This window comes from Stegostoma tigrinum, chromosome 8 (genome assembly GCF_030684315.1).
Source record: "Stegostoma tigrinum isolate sSteTig4 chromosome 8, sSteTig4.hap1, whole genome shotgun sequence".
Taxonomy (NCBI): domain Eukaryota; kingdom Metazoa; phylum Chordata; class Chondrichthyes; order Orectolobiformes; family Stegostomatidae; genus Stegostoma; species Stegostoma tigrinum.
Genome location: NC_081361.1, coordinates 20,345,864 through 20,370,190, shown reverse-complemented (window position 1 = coordinate 20,370,190; position 24,327 = coordinate 20,345,864). Strand labels below are relative to the sequence as shown.

At 42.9% G+C, this 24,327-nt stretch overlaps 1 non-coding gene across 1 annotated transcript; it reads left to right on the top strand.

The window, feature by feature from the left end:
* Positions 1–19,258: 19,258 nt before the first annotated feature.
* Positions 19,259–19,333, top strand: trnae-uuc (transfer RNA glutamic acid (anticodon UUC)). Its single transcript has one exon. It is a non-coding gene; the product is annotated as a tRNA-Glu (tRNA).
* Positions 19,334–24,327: the final 4,994 nt, after the last annotated feature.

Here is a 24,327-nt window from a genome sequence, read left to right as displayed (position 1 = left end):
ACTTCTCGGAAGGACGCTGCAAGGGAAAAAATGGCTTAAGCCTTTTGTCCTTCTCTCTCCTGCACTCTTTGCCTCTCCCTCTACCTGTGCTCTGCGTTCTTGCAAACGAGCTCTGTCAGTTTGCTGAAACAAAATTACCATCTATTCCAGTCATCTATCTGGAGTGTGACGAGTTTCAGAAAAGCAGCTGAACACAAGGTGCAGTACTGAACCTAGAGCTTTAAGCCATTCAAACAGCTGTCACACAATTGTAAATGGAAGCAAATGCTAATTTTAATAAGAAAACTTCATCTTGTCTGACCAATTGCACGTCTGGTTACCTGGACAGTTCGAACTGCACTGGGGATGGAAAACAGCATGACATAAAAACGTAAGTTTGATACCATATTTAACGACAAACTTGCTTCATTCCGAACACAAGGAAAAAAAAGAAATTGTTAATGCTCTGGCAATTGCAGTGATTCAGATAGAATGCTTTCTGTCTTGCATCTGTAAAAACCAGTCAGAATCCCAGTGGACATGCCAAATTTCCTGAGCCTTGAAGCAAGTAGAGATTTTGTTGTGCTTTCATGACCATAATGTTGACATGGGAAGACCAGGGCAGACTTTTGGTGATCAGTTTAAACACCTTTTAAATGTTGTAACTGTACCCCATCCACCCACAAACCATTCTTTGTATCAGAAAATTGTTCCTCATGCCATTTTAAAAAATCTTTCACATCCTATCTTAAAATAGAATATGCCCCCGAGTCTTGAAATCCTCCAGCTGACAGAAAAGACGCCTGCCATTCACTTTATCCGTATCCCTCATGATTTTATCAAACTCTTTAACGTCATCTTTCAACTTCTTATGCTCCAGTGATCAAAAGTATCAGCCGATCCAGCTCTCATTGTAACTCAAACTTTCTAGGTGAGTGATGGTACATGGCTTTCAGTCAGGAGGGCCAGCACAGTAAGTGAAGGGCCTTGGTACCAACCCAGGAGCTTGGAAACAGTGAATGAGCAACTTGGGCACTCAGTGCCGGTCAGAAAAAGTAAGGAACTGAATGTCAGGCAAGTTATAGGTCTTGTCAATTATCTGTAAATAGCTTGAGGTTCTTTTGAAGAGATGGGAACGTTAAACCTAAAACATTGCATTTGGGATGTTTATCGTCTGCCCGTGTGCAGAGGTTCTTTATTTGAACTCTTTACTCCTTATCTGCCCACAGGCTCCCTCTCACAGCCAAAAATCCCAGTGTTGATAAGAAGTGCCAGAAATTAATATTGTGATTATGTGCACATTTGAAATGATTTAACTGGTGCTTTATGACCACTTGCAGCTGTGAAAATGTTGACATGCCACACTGTGAACTAGGTGGAAATCTAAGTTATTCAGGAGCGAAAGGAGCAATTCGCAAGTCCGTTTGATCTGTTGTCAGATTAAACCTGTTGCCCAGTATTTGGAATCTAATAATGTGAAAGGAAACTGTTGGCAGTTGCTGGAAGATGATGTCAGGATTGCCTCTGGAAAGCATCCCATTGACAGAGCAGTGAACACCAATCCAGATGATAGCAATGATGTGAAGCAACTGCTTGACTGGTTCTGAAATGTTTGGCTGATTTTGAGAAATTAGATAATGTTGAATGAGCATAAAGCATTCAAAGCTTTTCAATGATAATGGGAAGTGCAGATGCTGGAGAATCCAAGATAATAAAATGTGAGGCTGGATGAACACAGCAGATGAAGGGTCTCGGCCCGAAACGTCAGCTTTTGTGCTGCTGAGATGATGCTGGGCCTGCTGTGTTCATCCAGCCTCACATTTTATTAGCAAAGCTTTTCAATGTTAGATTGGATTTTGCTTGTCTTTCAGTATCAAGGTCTTGCAGAGCCCAGAATTGACTATCAGTGAAGAAATGGTTTGCTCTTCTTTTTGCCCTGTTCTGTCTCTTCCAAACCCCACTCCAGCACTGCCTCATTGTGATGACATGTGGACATCCTGTGGAAGTCAGAATAATCCATCTTTCAAGACAGTGATATTTTTTGTGAAATTGGGTTGGATTTAATTCTGGATGAGTTTGCTTGTTCGAAATGACTCAATTTGTTCTCTTTCATCAATTGCAGTTCTGGAAAAACTGAGAGTACAAATGGTGAACAAAATGGATTTGGAGGTTCCTCAGGAGCAAACGAAATAATTGCTGAGTAAGTTTAATTACATGTATGACTAAATTAATCATTATTCAGAATGTGACAAAACGCGAGGAAACAGCTGAGGAGCTGGCCGTTTGTGCAATGTTATACAACCATCACATGGTAACAGCCCAGAGGCAATGATTTGATAATGTTTGTAATAGCTTTCAAGGAGGAACCGGCCTACATTCACTCCTATGTAATAGTACCAAACCATTGATTTAGAAAATTGTAGTTCCCTTTTGAAGACCTCAATTGAAGCTGCATTCACCACACTATTAGGCAGAATGTCTCACTTCCTCACCGTGCTGTTTAAAAAATAATCCATGTCACCATTTTTTTTTGTTGAACATGTTGAATCGGTATCGTTTTCTTTTCAACTCTTCTGTCACAAGATATTGATTGTTCTTATCCAGTCCCACCAAATCCCTCATGATTTTGAACACTTGTAAAATCTCTTCACAGTCTTCTCCAAGACACGCAGCCCTACCTTTTCCACAAAACCCTTAATGGCTCCATCCCCTGCTCTTTGTCCTATCTGTCTCCTCTCCACCTATCTTCTCCTCTATCCATCTTCTATTTCCCTCTGCCTCGCTCCCTATTTATTTCAGAACCCCATCCCCTCCCCAATTTCTGAAGAAGGGTCTTGGCCCAAAACATCAGCTTTCCTGCTCTTCTGATGGTGCTTGGTCTGCTGTGTTCATCCAGCTCTACACCTTGTTATCTCCACAATGTTGTCTAGTTTGTCACCTCTGGTACTATTTTTGTGAATGTTTCGTACAACCCTGTCAAATCTCTTCCTGAAGCGTGGTTTAGAAAGACTAGAGTTGAGGGCAAATCAGCGTTTTCTATCAAGATTTGTCATATCTTTTTTGTTTTGCATACGATGCTCTTATTTTTAAAGTTCAGAAACCTGACGATATCTTCAACCTGCAGTACCACCTTCATAATTAGTCTGCATACTCACAGTGTATCGTATATCAAACATGGATCATTTAAGGAAGCACTGATCACTGTATCATAAGATTTTTTGTTTGGATATAGAAGAGAACAATGAGCAATCCTGAATAATTTTGATTTGGAGGAGGGCCAATTTCAAAAGGGGCCAGATGCCATTTGCAGCAAGTAAATTTGAATACAAGTTGGGGAGCACCATTTGGGGCTAACATTTTATGCTAAGGAATCTTCACCATCTAGAGTGTAACCTGCTTAATAGAACCATCTGATGAAGGCTTGTCATTCCGAATCTTCAGTTTTCATGGGCATTCAAATGGATTGAATTGTCGATGAAAATGTTTGCTTGAAGTGTTGTAAATTGTTCTTCATGTTCAATTGTAGGTGTGAAAACATTGAAAGCAAGGATTTAATTTCACAGGAGAAGAAAGTGACAGTCAAGAAGTGAGTTTGATCCAATGCATGAGCATGTGTATGTTTCATTTGCACCACATTAATGTCAAAAGGGAATCCCTGGAGAGCTGGTGGCCATATGTTAGATCATCAGAAATCTCTTGATGAAGATGAAAATGTTTCTGTGCTGTGTGACTGTGTCAGACATACCACAGAATTAAAAACACGGAAATCACTCCAGATCATGGCACATTGATGAAGAAACAGCTTCTCAGTTATTTGCATAGTTTCTCCCTAATCCCGAGGAAGAAGCAATGCGAAGCACTTAGTGAAGCACAAGCAGCAGTTGCATGTGAAGGTGTTGAGTTGATCTCAGACAGAAATTTCTGGACTCGGTAGCAAATGTAAGCTTTTGAAGAGGTGGCTTCACTCCTTGCGCCTGGTCCTTTTCCCTGTTCCCAGCTGCCGCCACCACTGCTGGCGAGCTGCTTTGGCCCTCAAGGTCATTTCTTGTAAATTTCCTGGGAATTTTAAAGACGGATTCAATATTTTATGCAGTTTTACATTTGCAGCATGACCTTGTTTAAATTAAAATGAGCTGATCAGGGTTTGAAATGCTGCACTTTGAGACTTCATTTTTTTTTCAATGGCTGGCCATCAATTACCGACCCAACCACCATTTTAATTTGCTTTTTGTTTTGTGGCTTGTGATCAATTGCAGAAGCGTACACTTTCAAAGATCGAACTTCCCAGATTTGGACAAATGCAGATCTGCAGAAAAGAAAGCAATCATGAATAAGTAAGTTTGATTTAACATGTAGTTAAATTGTATTTATAATTTGGAATTTAAGAATGTGAGAAGAATTGCTGGAGAGCCAGAGCATCCTGTAAAACAATATAGAGACTTTTTCAACAAAAACGCCAGTCACCCAGACTAGATGGCAAACAGCACTCCAGACCATAAAAAACACATTAAAGAAGCAAACTGAAAACAGAAACAAATCTGTGGATTCAGTAAATCAGGGACAAAAACAAAGTTGCTGGAAAAGCTCAGCAGTTCTGGCAGCATCTGTGAATGTAAAAACAGCGATAATACTTCAGGTCCGGTGACCCTTCCAGTTCTGAGGATTGTCATTTGTCGAGTTTGCAGTAGTGATGCATTATTGAAGGAATGGCTTCCCTCTTCACACCACTTCATGACAAGTTATCCTGCAAACCTCATGTGAATGTTGGAAATGGAATTAAACCACTTTCTAGTGCAGTCATATACTTGTTGTGTGGTTTGTTTGTGGTGTCCTTGGACATTGGTGCCCTCCCACTCCTTGTTGCTGTTGTATGTTTTGCAATAATCGAGCTTGCATTCCTGTTTCCTGAATCTATGAAATCCAAATACCTTTAAGTTCTTGTGCTCACATCCCTCATGTTCTCACTTTGCTACTGTCTGGAATTATTTGAGGTCCCAAACTTTGCCTGGAACTTTCCTGTTCTGCCAAATCCTGAGAGCTGTGCATCTCTTGATACTTTTTTGCAGGCGTGCAATTCCTTCCTCTTAACATCACCATCTCTCACCTTTAAGATGCTCACGAAATGTCACTCTGGCCAAACGTTTGGTCACCTGTATGAAAATCTCCTCCTTTGATGTCAGTTTTTGTATGGCTCCCCTGCTGTGAAGTGCCATGAGGAGTTTTTTTCTGTGCAAGGGGTTCTATTTCAGTGTTGTCATGACTTCTGTGTGCAGCTGATGTCTTGTTGCCAAAAAGTAACCATTGATTTGCCTGTGAAATAATGCAATGTTCCCTCTCAGTATTAACCAGGTCGTTAAATCAGTGAATTGCAAGCTGAGTATTTTGGAGTATTTCATTAGCCATCCCCAGCTAGACCCGACTTTGCCATGTTACTGGGGTATCCAAGCATTGGCAATGCAACTCCCAGAACACAGGCAAACAAATCATCATAATCTTGGTGTTTTTCTTTGTTCACTTGATTTGTCTCTTTGACTTTTACAACGTTATTTTTTCAACTCACTTTCTCCTTACTGGTGGAAAAGCAGCATCGAAATGCCAGGAAATCCTGCTGGTGTAATAAGTATCCTCAGATGCATGTGAAATCATTTTGCAATGAGCCTTAAGTATATCTGTGCAATCTACAAAGAAGAAAACTTGGAAACATGGCCAACATATAGTTTCTATCCATGACCAGCACAATTCTCAATTGGACAGTCATTCCTTTGTCACTGGGTCCAAGTGCCACGCTCCTTAGCTGATGGCATGGCAGGTTTACCATTGCCGTGTGCACTGCAGCAATTCAAGAGAGCAGTTCATCTTCTTCTATGCCATCACATTGACTCTGTATTCCAAATTTAATCTATTGCATTTATATTTGTATAATTTGAAGGTTTTTTTTTCCCAAGAGTTTTGCTTCCCTGATGAACAGTATTAACTCTGACTTCATTTCCAGTGCTATTGCTGAAATCCTGAAATTCTGGTTGAATCAGCACCCTGAAGACTTCCGACAAGGCTCAAGTTATGCTTGCCTAAATAAAGTCCTCACATACCTAAAGCAGACAGCGCCGGGGTCAGACCCTGAAAAACGGGCCCAGAATCTTCACAGTCAGTTTCTGGAGGATGAAAGTGCAGAGAAAGAAATGTTCAGTAAGATTTATGATGCAAAAACAGTGGTTTTAATTCATAAGGCAAGGGGAAATAATTGTGGGGCAGTGTTTTTATCGGTGCGGTGGTGAAAGCATGTTCTGTTTGGCTCCAAAAGGCAGTTTGGGAATTTACTTTAAATATATCTCTGAAAGATTATAGTGTGCTATTCCTGTAGTGTAAATCTGATTCATGGACATCTACTCCGTCTGTATTCCGTCCCTCACCAGGACAGTATTGGAGCTCTCTGCCGCTCCCTCCAATGGCTGCCCAACCAATCGCCATTTATCACACCTGTGTTCCCTTGCTGAACATGACCTTACTCTCAACAGCCTGTATTTCAACTTCATCTGATGTAATGCAACTCACTTCCTGTGCAATGAAGGCATTGCTATGACTGCTTGCACGGAACCCCAAAATGCTGTGTTTTTTTTTAATTGAGATGTGTAGCAGACATTATTCCAGCCATGTCTCTTGAATTTCTTATTCCAATCCATCAAAGCTGATGCTTGCTATTGTCACCAACTGGAAAAGTTTATTGAACTTGTTAATAAAATGTGAGGCTGGATGAACACAGCAGGCCAAGCAGCATCTCAGGAGCACAAAAGCTGACGTTTCGGGCCTAGACCCTTCATCAGAGAGGGGGATGGGGGGAGGGAACTGGAATAAATAGGGAGAGAGGGGGAGGCGGACCGAAGATGGAGAGTAAAGAAGATAGGTGGAGAGGGTGTAGGTGGGGAGGTAGGGAGGGGATAGGTCAGTCCAGGGAAGACGGACAGGTCAAGGAGGTGGGATGAGGTTAGTAGGTAGCTGGGGGTGCGGCTTGGGGTGGGAGGAAGGGATGGGTGAGAGGAAGAACCGGTTAGGGAGGCAGAGACAGGTTGGACTGGTTTTGGGATGCAGTGGGTGGGGGGGAAGAGCTGGGCTGGTTGTGTGGTGCAGTGGGGGGAGGGGATGAACTGGGCTGGTTTAGGGATGCAGTGGGGGAAGGGGAGATTTTGAAACTGGTGAAGTTCACATTGATACCATATGGCTGCAGGTTTCCCAGGCGGAATATGAGTTGCTGTTCCTGCAACCTTCGGGTGGCATCATTGTGGCAGTGCAGGAGGCCCATGATGGACATGTCATCAAGAGAATGGGAGGGGGAGTGGAAATGGTTTGCGACTGGGAGGTGCAGTTGTTTGTTGCGAACTGAGCGGAGGTGTTCTGCAAAGCGGTCCCCAAGCATCCCTAAACCAGCCCAATTCATCCCCTCCCCCCACTGCACCACACAACCAGCCCAGCTCTTCCCCCCCACCCACTGCATCCCAAAACCAGTCCAACCTGTCTCTGCCTCCCTAACCGGTTCTTCCTCTCACCCATCCCTTCCTCCCACCCCAAGCCGCACCCCCAGCTACCTACTAACCTCATCCCACCTCCTTGACCTGTCCCTCTTCCCTGGACTGACCTATCCCCTCCCTACCTCCCCACCTACACCCTCTCCACCTATCTTCTTTACTCTCCATCTTCGGTCCGCCTCCCCCTCTCTCCCTATTTATTCCAGTTCCCTCCCCCCATCCCCCTCTCTGATGAAGGGTCTAGGCCCGAAACGTCAGCTTTTGTGCTCCTGAGATGCTGCTTGGCCTGCTGTGTTCATCCAGCCTCACATTTTATTATCCTTTATTCAACTTGTTTCCACTTTCTGTCCTTCTCTTCACCTTCAACTGCTCCATCTCTGACTCTTCATCTGTGGTTGTGAGAATGAAAAGAGGCTGCAGACAGTTTTGATAAATGGGCAGAAATTGCAGCAGAAGGAATACAATGTGGCAAGGTGTGAAGTTAACCAGTTTGATCGGAAAACTAAATTCAGAATGTCTTTTGATAAGTTTGTATTCAGAGGGATGTGGTTGTTCATGTCAGTTGAATTCCAAAGTTAACATGAATGCACTGCAAACTATTCGGATTACGTTTGCTTCACTGCAATACCTCACAGTACAGAGAAATGAGATTGCAATAGATGGATTCATTTGGATCAGCACAAGTGCCTTTGGCAACTTCGCTGCTTTCTCTTGTGATTTGGGGTTCAAAGTGAAACATCTCTATAAATAGCTCACATAGCTGCCAGAATAAATTGTTAACGCTGCAGCTTAATGGTAATTCAAATGACTGAGTTATGATGAAAGTTAAGATCTTTTTCTGCGATGGACTCTGATGAAATTAATTTGTTAAAATGACCATTTAGCACCGAGATTACCAGTGGTCCCAAAGATCAGTGTTGTGCAGTAGTAATCATTGACCGTAGAAGAGCACCATTTTAGCCAGATACCAACCATTTGGATACTTTGACATCAGTGAAAGAATCAATGGGTGGGGTCGGCGGTGTGTCTGAATTTGTTTGGACATGATGTGTAAAGCTGTTCATTTTGAGTAGCAAGATGTTTTTCTAATCGAACTTGTTCACACATGTTAACGCATACACTGTAGCAGGTGGGTGTTGAAGCCAGGCCTCGTGGCTCATTGTTATTGACACTAGCACTACAGCACAAGAGCCCTTGTTGGTTACTACATGCCTGTGGAGCAGGTGAGACTAAGCCCAAGGCCACTTGGTCCGGAAATAGGAACACTACCAATGTGCCTCAAGAGCCTCCATTTTGAGTGGTCATCTGACGTTGTCAAATTCATGGTGTCTCCATGTCAGTTCGTGGAGGGCTTAGCCATCTGTCTCAGGGTTTAGTTCATTTGGGCTTCCTTTGACAAGCTTCAAAAGTAGATCCAAAAATTTTGGTTAAGCCAAGTATTGCTGAGTGAATACCGCTGTACTGAGTTCATGATGTACAAGACCAAATTCTGCATAGAACGGACTCTGTAATATGGTCTGCTAAGACCCAGCAGCATTGAATGAGTCTTTCAGGACAATTTCCTTTTTAACTGTTGCTGTCAATGACATTTTATTTTCTAATATGATTGAATAATTTTGCAGGTTATTGTAAAACAAGAACTTGAGATTTGAAAGATTTCCTTTGGCAAGAAATTGGAATGGGAATCTGTCAATAAATACAATTTCTTTTGCAATTGAAATGCTTCCAACAGGAGGGTTTCACTGCAATATCACATTAAATTCAGCAAATTGAGATTTAAAACTATAAATGTGAGCTAACTGTTGTAAATTAATGGACGATTTCTAGTCACAAGTGAGTAAGATGTTTTGGAGCAATGAGAACTTTGGGCACAAAATAAATATCTATCTTCACTTACGCAGAAGGCTACCCTGGAAGACTTGGGTTCTACGTGGGAGAAGAACATGAAGGAACCATCGAAGAAGTGGACGAAAAGCTCCTCTGCTACCCATCACGCTGCATTGCAGAGCAGCTGACCTTTATGGATGCGGTGAGTAAACAGGAATCTGGGTCTGTGATAATGGACTGCAGATGCTGGAGAATCCAAGATAATAAAATGTGAGGCTGGATGAACACAGCAGGACCAGCAGCACCTCAGGAGCTTAAAAGCTGTCACTTGGGGCCTAGACCCTTCATCAGAGAGGGGGATGGGGTGAGGGTTCTGGAATAAATAGGGAGAGAGGGCGGAGGCGGACCGAAGATGGAGAGAAAAGAAGATAGGTGGAGAGGAGAGTATAGATGGGGAGGTAGGGAGGGGATGAGACAGTCCAGGGAAGACGGACAGGTCAAGGAGGTGGGATGAGGTTAGCAGAAAGGAGATGGAGGTGCGACTTGGGGTGGGAGGAAGTGATTGTTGAGAAGAAGAACAGGTTAGGGAGGCAAAGACAGTCTGGGCTGCTTTTGGGATGCAGTGTGGGGAGAGGACGATCTGGGCTGTTTTTGGGATGCGGTGAGGGAAGGGGAGATTTTGAATCTGGTGAAGTCCACATTGACATCATTGGGCTGCAGGGTTTCCAAGCGGAATATGAATTGCTGTTCCCGCAGCCTTCGGGTGGCATCATTGTGGCACTGCAGGAGGCCCATGATGGACATGTAATCTAAAGAATGGGAGGGAGAGTGGAAAACGCTCGCGACTGGGAGGTGCAGTTGTTTATTGCGAGCCAAGTGGAGGTGTTCTGCAAACCGGTCCCCAAGCCTCCACTTGGTTTCCCCAATGTAGAGGAAGCCACACCGGGTACAATGGATACAGTATACTAGATTGGCAGATGTGCAGGTGAACCTCTGCTGAATATGGAAAGTCATCTTGGGGCCTTGGATGGGGTGAGGGAGGGGGTGTGGGGGCAAGTGTAGCATTTCCTGCGGTTTCAGTGGAAGGTGCTGGTGTGGTGGGTTTGGAGGGGAGTGTGGAGCGAACAAGAGAGTCGCGGAGAGAGTGGTCTCTCCAGAAGGCAGACAAGAGTGGGGATGGAAAAATTTCTTGGGTGGTGGTGTTGGACTGTAGATGGCGGAAGTTTCGGAGGATGATGCATTGTATCCTGCTTTCCGGAGAGACCACTCTCTCTGTGACTCCCTTGTTCGCTCCACACTGCCCTCCAACCCCACCACACCCGACATCTTCCCCTGCAACCGCAGGAAATGCTACACTTGCCCCCACATCCCCTCCCTCACCCCTATCCCAGTCCCCAAGATGACTTTCCATGTTAAGCAGAAGTTCACCGACACATCTGCCAATGTTGTATACTGTATCCATTGTACCCGGTGTGGCTTCCTCTACATTGGGGAAACCAAGCAGAAGCTTGCGGACTGATTTGCAGAAGACCTCCGCTCGGTTTGCAATAAACAACTGCGCCTCCCAGTCGCGAGCGTTTTCCACTCCCCCTCCCATTCTTTCGATGACATGTCCATCATGGGCCTCCTGCAGTGCCACAATGATGCCACTCGAAGGTTGCAGGAACAGCAACTCATATTCCGGTTGGGAACCCTGCAGCACAATGGTATCAATGTGGACTTCACCAGCTTCAAAATCTCCCCTTCCCCCAACGCATCTCAAAACCAGCCCAGTTCGTCCTCTCCCCGCACTGCACCACACAACCAGCCCAGCTCTTCCCCTCCCGCCACTGTATCCCAAAACCAGTCCAGCCTGTCTCTGCCTCCCTAACCTGTTCTTCCTCTCACCCATCCCTTCCTCCCACCCCAAGCCGCAGCTCCACCTCCTACCTACTAACCTCATCACAACTCCTTGACCTTTCCGTCTTCCAAGGACTGTCCTATCCCCTCCGTACCTCCCCACCTATACTCTCCACTCCACCTATATTCTTTTCTCTCCATCTTCGGTCCGCCTCCCCGTCTCTCCCTATTTATTCCAGAACCCTCACCCCATCCCCCTCTCTGATGAAGGGTCTAGGCCCGAAATGTTAGCTTTTATGCTCCTGAGATGCTGCTGGTCCTGCTGTGTTCATCCAGCCTCACATTTTATTATCTAGGAATCTGGGTCTATTCTGTTGAGACCTGTCTTTCCCAGTCATTCTCAATGCGGTGTTTCAGTCAGCAGTAAGCATCCGAATCTCACCATATTATTGAATGCTATTTCCGCTCCACCAGTCATTATAACTGAATTGCCTTCATAATGCAGTCGTCCAAGATGTCAAAGTGTCTTGTTTGAAATGTAACTTCAGTCTTGAGCTTGAAATACCTGTCGATGAAGACTTCAGCACTCGCCTATTTTTTTAAATGAATGTCACATGAATTAAGTGAGCAGGGAGAGCACTGAAAATCCTTCGTAACTTCGTGTTGAATCTCTACAAAATAAATAGTATTTCAGGGTAAAAGTTGAAATGTTTCACCAGAACAGTCACTGTTCCTACATGAACCCAGTGATTTTGTTCGAAGTGTCCAGTACGACAACTTTGGTGTTTGCAGAGATCTCCTGGAATGGAATCAGCCACGAGATCAGGCTATTCCAGTCTAGTCTCCAAGGTGGCTTGGTGCCTACCTCTACGAAATGAGGCGAAGGATTGCTGACTCAAATTTTGTGTTCTGTCTGGGTCTGGTCATAGGCTTCGGCTTCAAATGGAAGCTCAGCTTTGAGCAAATGGGACTGTGGTCTATATGACAGCATTGGGTGTGACTCTAGAATGTAAGTAGTCCTCGAGGTCTCAAAAAGCCTGAGCAATTGTCAGTGTTGAGAGCAGGGGTGCGCATATCTAATCTGCAAGTGAACTTTTTGTCAAACGTACGAGTTGGTTATGGATCGCTGCTTTTCTGCACAGAGTTAGAAAGTTAACATCTGTTTTCATTGCAGTCTCTGTTGTACGTGTGTATACATTCTGACACTTCGAGTCTCATCATGTGACACAATGATGACAACAGACATTTTGGATGGGAAACAACCTATATTGGTGTCTGTAGAGGAACATAGCTGCTTTTCTTTCCTTGAAGCAGTGAGGTCGGCAATGAGATCAGTGATTCCTTTTCAAATCAGTTGTTTGACCTGGTGAATGTCAAGGCAGTGTTTTTGATTCTGGTCGCCTGTGTTGTTCCTGTTGCAGGCAGGTCCAGGAGGCTGAAACAGGAGATTTATTATTTAGTTTACTGTAGAGGGCGGAAGGTTAGCCTCAGCTGTTCCCTGCCTGAAATAATCGATGACATCATTGTCACATGATCGGAGTGTTAAAAGTGAGAGTGCACCATGCTTGCATAAATACGCAGCAGTTTCCCACTCCATGGTTTCTGAGCACTCCCTTCCGCTCCAGCCTGTCACAGCCAGCTCTGGCTTTGAAATTGACAAGACTGACAAATTTCTCCGTTCTGAATGAGTTCACCGGGATCTGAAGAAGCTATTTGTGGTTTGTGTTAACTTTGACACTCGGAGCATAATTGTTTGTGGGAGTTGTTAGCCTTGAAGAGGGAGGCAAGAGGAGACAATGCAAACAGAATGACCAATTGACAGGCTTGGATGTTTGGCAACATTCAGCTTCAGCATGAAACCAACAGTGGGGAGGTGTTGACGTTGAGGTGTACTGAACCAACACGGGGTGCGGCAGCCATTGTGTTCTGTCAATCTGCCTTGATGTGAGAAGTGGACATGATGCAGGAGCACTTTCCTGATGGCCAGTCTGTCTAACTTATGGACCACCATGGCTGAGCATCAGTAGGAGTGACTATTGCCAACAAAGCCGTGCATTGATGGTGTGCACAGAGCCAGCAGAAGGAGCTGGGTGGAGATCACCTGTGATTTCGAATCTAACCTACAAATAAGAAGGAGATGACTGAAAACTCAAGGCTGTTGACCTGTCTGTACAACCTATATGCACCTTGGGCATCAATGTGTGTATTATGTACTCAGTTGATGACAAAGTAGCTTGTGCAGTTTTGAATGTACAATTGCAAACTAGCAGGATGAGTTTACTCATGAATGGAAGAACCTTGTTTGTAGTTCATTCCTTCAACCACAGTACTGCTAATATATGTAATCTTTGTTTCCTTTTTATTTTTGATCAGGATCTTTTTAAGAAACTTGTGCCCAGCGAATGTTTAGGGTCCATCTGGGCTGAACAACCAGATCGAGCATCAACCGTCTGGGCTATCGTGGCACAGTTTAATAACGTTAAGAATTGTGTAACCAGCACCATCAGTCAGCCTCAGCAGCTAAAACCACGACAGAGGGCGAAGATCATTGAGAAGTGGATTGATGTTGCCAAGGTACACTTGTTCTTTAGTGATTTTTAACCTTTATGACAGGGTAAAGCACTCAGTGCATGAAACAAACATGGTGGATGAGATCAAGCAGTTCCTACGATGTGTTGAGATGTTTAGGGTTTGAAAGCCTCTCGAATTGACGAGCAGAATTAGAATTGAATGCTTCATGGCAAATCCTAGCATTTGTAATTTCCATAGTGTTGGCTGCTAATAGTTCATGCCTCAGTTTACAGTTGCATTGAAATATTAAAGTTTTCTTTCCCATCAAAAATATTTCTGTGGAGAAATAAAGGAAACTGATTTCAGATTTTTAGTGGCCCTTCAAACACAAAGTTACTTATTAGGCATAACAGAATGTTGTTTGCCTCCCTTGCGAGCGGTGATCAGATTTATGATACATTGTAAATGTTATTCTCAGTTTTCTGCATTCCATATGCCCGTATGATGGCCCTTCAGTAACTTGCCTGGTTGTCTGTTTCTTATGTGTTTGCCAAAGGAATTTGTCTTTGCATTTTAATCAGCAATTGGGAAAAGGATGAGGAAGGGCTGTCATACCTGATGTCTGGCTTGTCTTTGTCATCAATATGTGGCATTCCCACGAGTAGATTTGGAAAGAATCAAGACAGGAAGCCAGTAATTAACTAATTAAGTGAATTAAGTAATTTATTCATATTCATTTTATCATCCAAAATGGCACTGGATCATAGCAACAAAAGTGTATTATCATTGAAATTTCCCATATTCATGTGCCAATAAAATATTTAGTCATTCGAAAGGTTGGGAATGAAGATTCATAATAATACCTTTGCCAGGCATTTGAGACAAGTCTGGTTTGGCTCTTGGCAACACTGCCTGCATGGATTTGGACTCGTAAAGAATCTTAAAGCATTGATGTCTGTCTCCAGTTTCACAATCCAGAGAAGTTGAAATGAATGGAGGCAGACACCCAGTCATAGACATGGATACATGAGCTCCTGACAGGCTGTCCGTGCCGACCTAGAAACTGGTGCTGTCAAAGGCCATTCTGAAGACGAGTTGGCACCTTCCAGTGATCACTTGGCTGACTCTTCCGGTTGTCATTTGAGTTGACAATAGTTGATGAGGGTCCTTATCCATGTTGAAGTGTCCTCCGTCACTTACTTTTTACTGCAGCAGCCTTTGTTGCCCTCAAGCCGGAAGACTGTGGGCTTGAGATCTTACCTGCTGGACTTAATCAGATAAGGCATCTATCTAATGATGCCCAGTGAGGCACATCCACATAAAGCCAATATGGTCTAATGACCCTCTCCCTCCTTGGCCTTCCTCGCTAAGCAGAAGTGGTTTTGAGAACTGAGAACAAACAATTGCAGGCTTCCTACTCTCCTGCCCCTCGGCCCCTCCCAACAAGTTCAAATTGATGCTTGTGGAAGGGAGGTTTGATTTGTTCTGTTCTTCTCCCTGCCTCCGTGGGGCAGGCAGATGAAGGACATTCACATGCTATCCTCACTACGATTAGTTAACTCAGTCTCAATAACATTGTGATTCATAAAAGTAGACTCAATTTTCTGATTTGTACGCTTTCCTTGAATGATTATCTCATGTGTCAGGCCCTGCCCTCCTATGCTGGCAGAAAATGTAATCTGTCATTCGTTTATCAGCTGAATACAATGGATATAACACAGATGATTACCCGTCTCCAGCTCCCTAACTTCGCCACTTCCACCACTCAGATGGCCGTGTCTCCAACTTATTCATTCGAATCTTTGCTTTGGCGTCAGTAACCATGTCTAATGAGTCAAGTGTTGGCAGAGAGTGAAATGTCTCAGAGGGAAAAAAAAATGAAGATCAAGTTTTAAGTCGCTAAGATTTGTGGAATTTTTGCCCCCACAAAGTCGTTTGTTAATGCTGTTATTTTTGCAGATCACGTTTTTCTGATGGAACATTTTAATGTCTGAGGTATTGGGTCATGGGGAGCCACTGTTTTTCCCACAGAACTCATGTTTTATGTTCTCACAGGAATGTCGGATTTTGGGAAATTTCTCTTCAGTGTGTGCAATTACCCGTGCATTGCAAGCAAATAACATCTTTGAGTTTCAGAAGACTTGGGCAGCCGAGTCAAAGTGAGTCATTTTTCTGGAAAAGCCGTGTCGTTATTTTTAATAAATATGTGGTAGGAATTTGCAGGTTTCACCTCCAAGTTTACTTGCCAAAGTGATCTTCACACTCCAGATGTGTTGACAGGATTACCAGAGGCACTACAGTGCAATCCCAACAATTGGCGTACTGGCAGAATCTTTCATTCTTTCACTAAGGAGTGAGGAATTAATTTTCTACAGTGGAAAAAGAAAACTGTTTGACAGCTTAAAATATTGAACTATTGTGTTCCAAAACTGATCTGCTGTTGGATGTAACGTAAGACAGTTTCCTGTGGATGTGCTGTGACGGGGTGATATGAACTGGAGGTTTGTATACGAACCTGAAATACAAAGAACACAATTATTTTAATCACCCAAGAAAGCAGTCTATACCTCTTTGAAGTGCACACTTGTAGTTTATATTCCTGTGCCGTAGACGATTTGATCATGATTGTTATTTTGAGGCAGCTTGGAGGTGAAATCTCACTTGCTGTGATGAGATTTCCTAAAACTACTGCAATGAAGGGCTTTTGTGGCACAGTGGTAACATCTCCATCTCTGGGCTTAAATAATCTGGGTTCAAATTCTGTCTGATGAAGGGTCTAGGCCCGAAACGTCAGCTTTTGTGCTCCTGAGATGCTGATTGGCCTGCTGTGTTCATCCAGCTCCACACTTTGTTATCTTGGATTCTCCAGCATCTGCAGTTCCCAATATCTCTTGGGTTCAAATTCTACCTGCCAAAGAGATGTGTCAAAACATATCTGAACTGTTTCATTAAAATAACTGCAATTGTTTGAAAAATGCTTCACTGCCCTTCACTGTCTGTATTACTTGCTTATTTGTCAGATTCCATGTCAGCTGTTTGCAATCTTGACTCTATTCTGTCAAGAGTAATTTGTTTTATTCTCTTGACTAGGAGCACAAAGGCAACATTTGAAGATCTTTCAAATCTCATCTCCGAAGATGGCAACATAATGACAAGTAGCCAGCACGAAAAACAGGTAAGCGTTTGCATTTGGCACTGTGCATCGATATTCAGGGCATTATAGGTATTTTCAAGCAAAATATCTACAATGAATTACATTGGTGTCTGAATGCATACAAATACTGTGAATCAATAATGCAACAAGGGATACATGTATTACATATGGATGGTCTAACTTGGCTCAAGTCTTCCAAAATCGTTCTGTCATGATGCAACCTTCATAGATTATCTTTCTCAGTGTTCGTTATCTTGGAAGTTTGAACACTTGCACAATGATATTAAAAGCAGGATATATGTCAGTTTTCTTTTCTTTTGATTTGCACACTTGGAGGGCCTCGTAATTAATAAAAGCCAAGGCAAAACACAAATAGCTTTAATTGGTTCTCGTTCGTGTTTTTGTTCAATTAGCATGTCTTCCTTTTATTGTTCTCTGCGGTAATAAATATTTACTGCATTGGAAGTGAGAGATAATCACATTGCTTTGTTTGTTGAGCATTTCAGACATCAACTATTTAGTTTCAACTAGCTTGGACCACCACTGACATTTCAAACTAACTTCAAAAACCTTCTCAAAAAGCATATTGTTTTACCAGGTTTCGAGACATTCCTCCTCACTCTGTTTGTCATGCTGTTTGCCCAGTCATTTTGTTCCTGAATTTTACAAAGTAACAAAATAATTTGTTAGTTATAAACATTTTGATGTCACTTGAACAAACTAGTGTGTCCAGGACAGTAAGGAGGCAAGATGCAAGTTTTCTGTTGAATCATTCTTAGATTAAATCAAAGCAGTTTGAAGGTGGTACTTGAAGAGGACGAAATGCAGCATTCATGTTGGGTTGTTAACAATTTGACAGACACTCCGTTTTTCATACTGCTGAAAGTTCTAGTTGCGGTTGACGATGTTTTTGCAATGCTGTCCATCTGCTGGCTCCAGAATTTCTACGGTGCTGCTGTCACACCTTGTTTATTATGTTTGCTATTGGTGCACAGTGCAGAATTCCAAATTACTTTTCATATCTGGCTTGAATCTAAAAGTAGATTTGTTTTTAATAATCAAAAACGTGTGTTGTGCAGGATGATTGCTTTTGTGGTGTCAATTTCTGTAAATATACATGGGAAAATCTGAGTTCAAGATTGGACAGTTGTTTAACTTCCATAATGCTGTCTCCCAGATTGTACAGTGAATATCGATGCATGGTTCGTTAATCTTTAAGCATATTACACAGATGTTCTCTGGCAATATGGCTTGCTAAGCTTTACTTTATATGGGTGTGCCATTCGCCAGGCCACCATATCAACACTTACTGTCGATCCTTAGTTGACACTGAGTGTAGTGATAAGATACCACCTTGATATACCATAGCGTATTTTCTGATAATACTTCCCCAAATGTGACTGTCTGGTGAATTTCACCTGAGTGAGCCAGCAATCATCATTTTCACTGTTGTGTTTTTAAATCTCAGAAAATATAATTTGAAACCTCATTTTAAATGCAGTTTGAAGCAGCAACTTCACCATGTCCAACAATTTGATTTGCACACTTGGATGGGAATCTGAAATAGTTGCCAAGTGATTGTTTTATGGGTTAAACATTGATACTAGTTTTGTGATAAACTATTGTGCGTGGGATAAATTGTAACATCACTTCCAAATATCATTGCCTGGCTGTCACCTCTTGAGTTCGAATTGGCCAAATGTTGACATAAGGCTTTAGCGTTGTAAAATGTTTTTACAATAAAGGCTTGAGTTTTGAAATCTCTGCTGTTATCTCATTTGATATTATGGGAGATATAGATTAGATGCAGTGAATGAATAGCTGGTTTTCTATGTACATTTTCAGGATGGAGCTTCAAAATTTGCCGCCCTCAACAGCACCTTGAAAGAGAACAAAATACTGACACACAAAACACTGAAAGTAACAAAGAAGAAGGTAATCATCCCTTTATGTTTAATATTGGAATGAAACGTTCTCAAGTTGAAGCAGTTAATCTTGAAGCTTTACAAGTAAATCTGATTTATCTTTCCATAATGGTGTATCTTTGTTATAACTATGCTGTAAAGCAGTTCTCCGGGTAACTAAAGGGAAGTTATCAGCATTGCTGCTACTTAAGCCGTTGAACATGTTTGGTTATATGTTTGAAGCTATAACTATGCTGCTTGTTGCATATCTATCAGTGTGTTGGGTTGTGGGTAGAATATTTCTACATTGAACGGAAGTAAATCTGCGAGGCCAGGCAGGTATGCACAAACATTTCCCATGGTCTGATGGATAAATACAACAGTCAATACAGTGTGGAGCTGAAGGAACTCAGCAGGTCAGGCAGCATGAGAGGAGCAAGAAAATCAACGTGTCAGGTCAGGACCACACTGTATTGACTCTGACTCCAACATTTGCAGTTCTTGCTGTCTTTGAGAGATGGTTAGCATCACTGGTGGTCCAGTGGTTAGGATTCGGCGCTTTCACCGCTGCGGCCTGGGTTCGATTCCCGGTCAGTGCAGCACATTTTGGGGTGGCTCAGTGGCTCAGTGGTTAGCATTGCGGCCTCACAGTGCCGGGGACCCAGGTTCGATTCCAACCTCGGGTGACTGTCTGTGTGGAGTTTGCATATTCTCCCCGTGTGTGCATGGGTTTCCTCCCGGTGCTCTGGTTTCCTCCCACAGTCCAAAGATGTGCAGGCTAGGTGGGTTGGCCATGCTGAATTGCTGGTTGTGTTCAGGGGTGTGTGAGCTGTAGGGGATGGTTCTGGGTGGGATGTTTCAAGTGGCGGTGTGAAATTGGTGAGCCGAAGGGCCTGTGTCTACACTGTGGGTAATGGAATTTAATCTCAATACAACATCTTGGCTGAAGCATTGAAATATGCCGACGCTCACAAAGGCAGAGATTCAGGTACTCATCTGGTGTTCCCTTTTTGTGTAGCAAAGGAAGAACTAAACCCGGGTTACACAATAACTCGGTTAGCCATCATGAATGAGGCAACATGACGAGAATTTTTTCAGCACTGCCCCTTGTGTCTGCGCTGGTCATAAAGCACCCACCTATTCTGATCCCATTTTGTAGAACTTAGCCCATCGCCTTCTAGGTATTCTTCATCAACATGTTCTGAACACATGATGACACTTGTCTGGCAGAGGTGGAACTCAAACTCAGATTTCTGGCTCAGCGGTAGGGAGGCTACCACTGAACCACAAGACCCCTTTATAGAGCTCTGATGAAGGGTCACCAGACCCAAAACATTAACACAGTTTTCTTCTTCACAAATGCTCCCAGAGCAGCTGAGCTTTTCCAGCAACTTTGTTTTTCTACCCCTTCAAAGAATTTGCATTTATTGGCGTTTTTGTCAACCCATTCAGCCAAGCTTATGACTCCATTCTGAAGGAGGTTGGACTGAACTGGGATCCCCTGCCTCAACGGTAGGTATCATTCCTACAAAATTCCACAACCCCTACCCCCACCCAGGAGTTTTGATGGCAATGGCGTTTCAAGAGTTCATCAAAATTGTTCTTCAGTGTCTCAAGGGTTCCTGCCTGGACCACCCTTTTAGGCAGTGCGTTCCAGAAACCCACCACTTCTGGGTGAAAAGTTTTTGAACAAATCCCCTCAAAATAGCCTGCTTGTTGTATTAAAACTGTAAGCCCTGATATTGATAGACAGGGAATAAAGTTTTTCCTAATGCTTAGCCAAATCCCTCAGAACTCTTTGAACCTCAACCAGGTTCCTCCTCAGTGTCTTTGTTGCAGTGAAGATTGTCCCAGCTTATTTAGCCCCTTTCTACAACTGAAATGTTCCCGCCCGAGCTGTATTAGTCAATTGGAATCAAAATTAGCTTTTGGCAGGAAGTAAGCGTGACTTTTGAAGAACATTTCTGCAACTTGAAGCTTTCATTCGGCAGTGTAGCACAGGGTAGAGAGATAGTTCTTGCTGTGTGTACTTTAATGCTCCAGACACAAAAGATACAAGTATGAACATCAGGCTCACAGATGACACAAGAATGGGAGGTGTGGTAAACAGCAAAATGCTTTAGTCTCTAGGCACACCGTGTTCTAACTGTGGCTCAACTAATTTTATTTACGTCCGCTCTTATATTCAGGCAAGTATCCAATATGGTGCTTTTACCACCTTATCCACAGGTCCTCCTGCCTTCATGAATATGCTTATGCGCACAGCAAGGTCCTCGTGATTCTCTGTACATTCTAAAACTTCCATTTAACATGTCTTGTCCTGACTTATTTGTCCTCCCAAAACGCTTCGCCTGACACTTTTCAGGATAGAATTCTATTTGCCTCTTTTCAGGCCTTCTAACCAGCCCATGTGTGTAATCCTGGAGACTAAGGCTTTTTGCTGTTTACCACATCGCCAATTCTTGTGTCACCTGTGAACCTGCTGTTCACACTTGTAGCTTTTGTGCCTTGAAAATTCATGTACACACAACAAGAACCATCACTTTATGCTGTGGTATGCTGCTGGATGAATGCTTCAAGTTGCAAAAATGCTCTTCAAAAATCACACATACTTCCAGTCGCAAAGTCAGTTTTGGTTCCAGTTTGCCAATTCCGGTGTATCTCCTCGGCTTTTAGCTCCTTAAGCAGTCTGAGACCATTAAATTATTTCTTGGGGTCAGAAAGGTGTCCTATGAAAAGACATTGAGTAGAATTATATTCTTGAGTTTTGAAAAATAAGGGTTAACCTTACTGAGTCAAACGTTTGGAAATCTGGTGCGATAAATTGTTTCCATCTTCAGGCAAAATCACACAGTACTTAGAAAATTTCCAATCTCCAAATGATGAAGTTACACAAACATTGAGTTTGGTTGACAGTTAACAGATCAGGGATCAAAACTCCGAACTTGCCTGTCGTTTATAGATCTAACTTTGTATTCCACTGTGTAACTGTGTCAAAAATTGAGTCCGAAATTTTGATTCTAATTAGATTTAGTTGCATGATAAATGGTATAAATAAGGCATGGAGTAGTATGTTTGGGAAATATGACAGTGCGTTCACAATGGATGAAATAAATTCACCTCACTTTTCTAGGGTGTAGTTCAGGGAATTGTACCATTCCTGGGAACTTTCTTCACGGACTTAACAAAATTGGATTCGGCTTTCCCCAATTATCGTTTCGTAAGTCTGTTTTACAAGATTTGGATTCCTTATTTGCTGATGAGCACTATTGTTACAGTTTCATTGCAAGCTGCTCATAGCAATAAAAGTAACGAATAAGTATGATTAATGATACTGATGAGAATAATGTGATGCTTTGTGTTGCGAATCAAACAATATGTAAATAAAGAAACATGCAAAAGGCTTTGCAGTTGATTGAATACAGGTTTAGTTTTTCAAAAGGTTGGATAAACTGCGCATCATTTTTATTTTGTACAGGTAAATTTGTTAGCTGGACGTCACTGCCTATTGTGCAGTTGAGCAGCTGAGAATGGCATCAGCTTGGTACTGATCTATTTGAGTGGAACAAAGGGCTCTATGTAATGGCCAAAATATAAACCTGGTGGAATGATCGATCATTTGTGTTTGACCTTTGACTATTTCCTAAAATTGAAACAAGTTTACAGAGTTTGTATTTCACTGCTGATCTGTTAAATTTCATGATCTCATAGTACCATTTGAACCTTTATATATATTGAATTAATTTTCTTTGTTCACGTCTATTTCTTACAGAATGGCTTGATCAACTTCGACAAGAGACGAAAGGTGATTGTACTGTGCAAAATGTTTGTAAATGCATGAAACGGGAAAAGCGTGCCTTTCAATATTGTTGTGCTTTTTCTGCTTGATGGGGAATGTTGGAAGAGTCCACAACTACATCTTAAATGTGGATGATCACTAATAAATCCAATAAAGAAATCAGGAGAAGCTTTGTTGCTCGCAGCAGTCAGATTGCAGAAGCTGCTGCTACCAGGACAAGTTGAGAAGAATAGCAGAGATGGATTTGAGAGAAAGTTAGATGTCAGAAAGGGCACAAAGAGGCACATTAAGAATTTGGAGCATGGTGGGAGAAGTGTAAAGAGCAGCATGGAGCAGTTCAGCCAAATGGCCTGTTTTTGCACTGCTGTTATGATGCAAGTTACCTTTCAGCATTCACAACCAGGTCCAGGACCTTCCTGGTGTTCTGTGAATGAAGATGTTGTGAAATTAGTCTGGGTGCAATGGAAGCTATTTCATTATCGAAGAGACTGAGTAAATAATCTCTCCATATTAGTTGGAATTTTCCGTCAGAAGAGAGGCATCGGTTACTTATAGAACATAGAACATAGAACAGTACAGCACAGAACAGGCCCTTCAGCCCACAATGTTGTGCCGACCATTGATCCTCATGTATGCACCCTCAAATTTCTGTGACCATATGCATGTCCAGCAGTCTCTTAAATGACCCCAATGACCTTGCTTCCACAACTGCTGCTGGCAACGCATTCCATGCTCTCACAACTCTCTGCGTAAAGAACCTGCCTCTGACATCCCCTCTATACTTTCCACCAACCAGCTTAAAACTATGACCCCTCGTGCTAGCCATTTCTGCCCTGGGAATTAGTCTCTGGCTATCAACTCTATCCATGCCTCTCATTATCTTGTATACCTCAATTAGGTCACCTCTCCTCCTCCTTTTCTCCAATGAAAAGAGACCGAGCTCAGTCAACCTCTCTTCATAAGATAAGCCCTCCAGTCCAGGCAGCATCCTGGTAAACCTCCTCTGAACCCTCTCCAAAGCATCCACATCTTTCCTATAATAGGGCGCCCAGAACTGGACGCAGTAGTGTCCATAGCCCAGTTATGGAAGATCAGAAAGTGAGGGAGTGCAGCCGTTGGGGTCATCACTGACTGGGCATTTGATTCCATATTTCTGAATTTGGTAAGACCAACTTCTGAAATATCTCTGTTGCCATGGTTACTATTGAGGGTATCGTACAATCCCTATAGGGTGGAAACCGGCTATTTGGCCCAACAAGTCCACACTGACCCTCGGAAGAGCATCCCATCCAGACCCATTCCCCATGTCTAACCCACCTCACCTCAACATCCCTGGGCACTATCGACAACTTAGCATGGGAATCCACCTCCCCTGCACATCTTTGGACTGTGGGAGGAAACAGTAGCACCCAGAGGAAATCCATGCAGACGATATTTTGGTCTTGTACTGCAGCATTCAGCAGACAGCGTGAGAATATTAACATGATACAAAGTTCAATTCATTGTTTGTCACATGGTTTTGCTGACAAAACTGTAACTTGAGGTGCCATTTTAATCTAACCTATGAATAGAATAGGTTGCAATCAGAAACAACTGACGCCGAATTTGCCAAGCTGGGCCCTGTGGTGTAAAATCAGCTGGGATGCAAAATAGGCATCCAACGCTGTGTGACTCCACTTAATTAGCACAGAGTGTCATCTGTCAAATAGCCCGTCATTTCTCATGGATGATGCTTCAAGTGTTTATTTCAACTGATCTGTTGAAAACTGGCATGCACTTAACAACTTAAAAGTA